The sequence below is a fragment of the Aquila chrysaetos genome, chromosome 17, assembly GCF_900496995.4.
Source record: "Aquila chrysaetos chrysaetos chromosome 17, bAquChr1.4, whole genome shotgun sequence".
Taxonomy (NCBI): domain Eukaryota; kingdom Metazoa; phylum Chordata; class Aves; order Accipitriformes; family Accipitridae; genus Aquila; species Aquila chrysaetos.
Window position 1 is genome coordinate 21,241,980 of NC_044020.1, and position 5,715 is coordinate 21,247,694.

Below are 5,715 nucleotides of genomic sequence, written 5' to 3' on the forward strand. Positions count from 1 at the left end.
TGCTCACCTGTGATGATAGGCTCCCAAAATCCCTCAGGTACAAGGGAAGGAATAAGAGAAGGAAGAATGGCATCCAGGGAACCTTCAAACAGACAAGAAGCCCCAACCCGCCTCTTTACATATACCATTAACCCAGGATTGTTTCTTCAGAAGAGAAAAGATAAGTTTCATTTATTTCCCCTAATTAACAAATTATCCAACCAAAGCCAACAGAGGACACATTCAGATGCATTATCTCACAGCTTTGTTTTATGCCATTACTGGGAACATTGCACCCTCACTCCCTTCCTCTTTTGGATCTGAGCCGCGAGTCTCAAGGCCAGAAATTGTTGGAGATCAGATCCGGATGCTGCAGTTGCCTGTCAGAGCTGCACATCTGACTCCAAACCTGGGCCAGATCCAAGTCCTGGTCAGACCCAGTGGCCTGTTTCAGAGGCAGGGCTGCGAAGTTTACCTTCTTAGAGCGGGCACGTGGGATTTGCATGAACAAGCTGTGGCCACGTAACACCTCCCCACAGAAGCAATCCTTCACGCTTCATCGTCAGTTCTGTCCAAGGATGGCACAGACCTCATCGGCCTTCAGTTCAGTTTGGCTACATCTCTGCCCAGTGAGGTGAATGCACCTCATCTCCCTCCTTTGAAGGGGGAGTGGAAAGAAAAGCACAAAAATGGAAAACAACCACGGTCACCAAGCAGGCATGGGGGCTGTCAGGTAAGGCCACCCAGACCCGTGCTGTAACCTCAGGACCACTCCTATCTGATCTCAACCCGCTTCCCTCCACATCCCCACGTCCTCTCCACGGGGACGCACACGAGGGGACGCAGCACCGCGCAGCCTGCCCCGAGGGCGGTTTTGGGGAGGGCTCCACCGGTTGGCACTGGAACGGCAGCACAAACCTCCCAGGCCCGGCAGAGCTCCCTCACGCTGCTCCCGTCCTCAAGGGTAGGTTTATCAGGAAGATGGCAAACGGCCTGCCCTGACCCTCACCCTGCCAAGAAGGCCCTGCACGCCATTTGGAGCCCCTGCGCCCATCGCCGGCTGCGCTCTCGCCGGCCAGCAGCGGGGCGAGGGACGGCACCTGCCTCCGGAGCGGCACGGCTGTCCTCCGCGTCCGGACAGGATGGGACAAAGGCAAAAGCCAACTGGAAACAACCGCAGAAAGCTGAAGCGAACCCAGGGAGTAGAGTCAGCTCTCCCGGACACTCCCTGGCGCCTCGTCACTGAAATACGCTGGGGAAGTTTTAACGCCGAGCAGCGAAGGCTCTAGCTTTGGGGCTCAACCGCAGGCAGGAGCCTTCTCACGACACGGACGTCAACGCGGTCGGATGGGGAAGGGCGCTTTTTGGTTTTGAAGGGCACAGCCTCCAGGTGCCCGCATCGCCCGCTTTTACCGACGCGCTAGGACACCGAAGTCAGCGTCAGCACAGTAAAGCGAAGGGCGGGCAAGCGGCGCTCCCGGGCGCCAGCCTCCAGCACGGAGCCGGCGCTGGCTCCGAGGGCGAAGGGCCCCTGCGGCTCACTCCTGGCCGGCCCCGGCGCTGCGGCTGGGACCGACGCAGAGGGCAAAGTGCTCCTTGCTGACTCACGCCGGCCTGCAGCACCACGGCCGCATCCCTTAGACTCTGCCTCCAGTTCGCAGTTATTTGCGTATTTAGCATTTTAAGACTGGGCAGAGCACGCCACGCTGGTCCTTGCACAGCCTCTGCCCTTCCTGAGCTGAAGGATCACCGTCAGACCTCAGCGTTCCCCACCACCTACCAACCCGCCATGTCAGACGTCTCACCCGACGCTGCTGGCCCACGGCGGCACCCGTCTCACCACAGCCTAGCACAAAAGTTGTGCTAGGAAACAGTTCAGGCTGGCAGTATCTCATTCAAACCTTGCTCAAAGCGGGGCTACTTCTGAAGCTAGACCAGGCTACCCAGGGCAGGTTGTCTGCTTTCAGTAACCCTAGTTCTGTCTGGAATACGTTGCTTAAGGACTTTTCCTGTTCTTCTACCCCAAAAGTATGCAGTGGTCATTTCCAAGCACGCTTCTACACATACCCATGGTATTGACTTCAGCTTTAGGTATTAGCAACAGCAGCCCTTAACTCTGGGCCAAACATGCAGCCTATGCTGCCGTATCTATAGCCCCTGAGCACATATTCTCCAAAGAAAATGCTCTCCTACCCCTCTCCTCTTGGCACTGCTGCTCACCGGAATCCAGTTCTTTGTTCCTGCCAGCTAACCAAAGCAATGGTTTGCATAGCACTACTAAGGTAGCATCGCCACACATCTTTGAACGGTTTCCTTAATGCCATAATCAGTGCTTATGGATGAGTGCTTCTACTTCACTTGAGAAAAGTCTTGGAGGAGTTCAGCTCCTATGGGCCAAACTTTAAAGACAACAGGTGTACACACACGTATGCACACGGGCAGACTGCAAGAAGAGATATGTGCCTGCCCTGGGACACCTCGACTCCAAGCCCTACACTATGCTGTCCACGCAGGGGGACACTGAAGCTCAGAGGGCATTAGGATAGCAGAACATGGCTACATTTGGAAGCACCAGTTCCATTGCTGCCAAACTGTCAAGAGAGATGAAGAAAAGACAATAAAAGTCTTTAAACGGTTCTTCTGTAAACTTGACCAGGGGTCAGTTTTAAGTCATTCGGGAAAGCTTTTGAGTGACAAGTTACGATATTGGTGGACATAAAGGCAAAGCTGCTATTGGACTGAGGGAAGCATTCAGTAAAAGCCAATACAAACTCTGCTGCCACCCAAAGCTGTTCTAGTCTGTTTTAAACCAGTCCCACCAAAGTTCTTGTTCTGGCATCTTATGGTTGCCTACCTCCTTCTCCTTTGTGCCTCCTGTGTGCTAAAGTCAAGACACCCTTCCCTTCCCCTTCTGTCTCAGATGCTCCCAGGGACACCTCCAGATGCTGCAGTTCTGCTTTGTGGCTTGTTCCACACCTGCATCCAGCCCTTGCCCACATCCCTCCCAGGCCCAGCTCCCCCCTGCCCAGCAGAGGTCACTGCAGGTAGCCAACCCAGCAGTCAGCATGCTCTTGCTGACAGATGCCAGCTGCGATTTCTTTTCAGGGAGCACTTCACCACTGCTAGCCAGGTCCCAGGTGATGTTTGCCTGCATCCTTCCCTCCCAACTGCTGGGGGCCCAGCCGGTCCCTGGAGATGGTGGCTGAGCCCATTGATTACCAGAAGCCCTGCAACAAGGGGATTCAGCAGCAGATGACAGCACATGGTCATGGGTGAGATGGAACTTGCGAGCCCTGGTCACGGGTGTCACCAACCCAGCCAGGCTTGCAGACCAGGCTAGGAGGGCAGGGGAGCGCCACACCTCTTTACATGCCTAAAACACAAGACTCAACACAAAGGCTGCAAGTTACAGGCAGCTCCCTCCTTCAGGGAATGTCTCTTCAGAGTGCTTCAAGGATTAAAAAGCTGGTCTCCTAAGCAAGCCAGCAGCCTCTGCCCCGACATGCAGGAGTTGCCATCCTACAATGCCTGGGAAAGAAAAGGGAAAGCAGGCCATTGCAAGTTACCTGGCTGGCCTGCCCCAAACACAAGCAATGCAAGAAATTCACTACAGGCTCCCAGCAGTGACAGCTGGCAAAACAGGGCTCAGGTCAGGAGCCACTACATGCACCAGCTGCTGCTGACTGATCTTCCCATGTTCAGAGACAGCTTCAAGGAATGTCTGCAAGAGCCCCAACTCTAGATGAGGACACACAGCTATAGCTAATGGCAGCTGGCAAAATTAAGCTATCGAACTAGAAGGGCACTACATCCTGCAATGTGCTTTTCCTGACTATTAGCATGGACAAAGCTATTAACTTGGAAAAGAGACCTAAAACGGTCTCTAGACTGAGAATCTATTGTTCACATAATGTAATGAGCACTCAATGGATTGCCTAGACCTTAAGGCATTACAATGTGCGTTAACTACAGAGCACTGGGGCCTATGTTTTACATGCATTAACAGCCCAGTTGTGCTCCCTCCTAGAGCTTTGTAGGTTTATGCTGATTTAACAGGATGAGTTCAGGTTCAGATCCTGTTCTCTCATCACCAAAGCCCAGGAACACTTTGCGGTTTTTGGTTTCTTGTTTGGTTTTTGTATGATTTCCTCCAATGGACATCTCTTCCTCTCCATTTCTTCAGGAGTCCACACACAGCACCAAGGCTTTGTTAAAGCTAGCAAGTTTGTGCCTGTAATCCATATTGCATGGCTGTAGTAAGAACAGTTACTGCATGGCTGCAAGACAGGAGTTTTAAGTCACAGAACATAGAACAGAATTAATGGGGGAAGTGGGGGGAAATGCTCACATCCCACCTCAACTACAGCTCTTGCAAAAAAATTACAACCAATAACCAGACAAAACTGGGATCTTCCCATTGACACTTGTTTTCGTGACTCTACGTGCCACAGTCTATCTCCCATTTGGCGTGAATTCTTCTGCCCCTTTGACCATTGTCCCTCTCAAACTGAGGGCAGCTCTTCCCAGCTGGCTAAGGAAACCAGTTGATCTATTATGTGGAATGCAATAAATGTTCAGGAGATATTGCTCAGTTTGATCTGCTGATCCACATTAAAGGCCTGGCCTTAATCCTTTACCTAGAGAACACTATTATCTGCAGCATCAGAGACTGTAGGTCTCAAGCAGCCTGCATACTGGCTTCTGCTACATTAGAAGAAACCACTGGCAGCAGAAAGTGCAGGAAGAGGTGGGAGGATTCAGCCAGTCCAGTCACAGACCAAGTCATTTCACCAGTAACTTACCATCACAGTCAACTTCTCCCACTGAGGACGGAAAGATTGTTCCCGATGGTCACCAAGGAGAAGGGGGGGAGGATTTACACAAGACACATCAAGCTGTTGCGTTCTAGCAGGCCCCACCGTAAGGAAAGACATGGGGACCAGGAAGATCTCCAGAGAGGACTAAGCTCTCCCTCATTAACTGTTTCCTAGTCCTCTGTGCACACACAGGAGTATATCCCAGCACCACCCTTCAGTACACCTCACCTGAAAATCCTCCTACTCTGGAGAAATAACCCTTTTAGGCTATTCAACTGCTTTTGCTGCAATTATGTACTGGAAAGTCAGAGAAGCTTCACCATGGCTGATGGACAAGACCCTTCACCTTCTGCCTGGCCAGGACCTATGCAACATATCCACCCTATTCACCAAAACAGGGTAACAGCTTTGCTCCTAGATCTGAAGAAATCTAGAGATTTATTTTTTTTGGCCACCACAGATGGTAGAATATTTGACAACGACACCAGCGCTTACTGGTGTCATTCAAACAGCTGACTTAAAAGGTTAAGACTTCTCATCTTTACCCAAGCCACAAGTCTTATGTTGTACTTAACCATATGTAGAGCTTTGCTGTCTGGCAGAGGAACACCAAGCAAGCATGGCTGTGCAAGAAAAGATGGCTGTGAGCAGGCTTGATAGGAGAACGTCAGGGCCCTGAGCATATTCTCCATCTTCTGGAGGATTGGCTGCCTGGATTCAGGTCCAGCTTAAATAATACAGGCATCTGGCTTTGAGAAACCTCAGCAAAGTTTGCCTGCAAGCTTATCTCAGCTAAAGGTTCTCACCCTTGAGCCCTGCCTGCGCTCATGCAGCCATGCCCATGCCTGGCCATGTACCCTGCTGACCTAAATCCTCAGCCCGACCTGCTCTGATCTTCTTGCTAAGGTATTGTGGGACC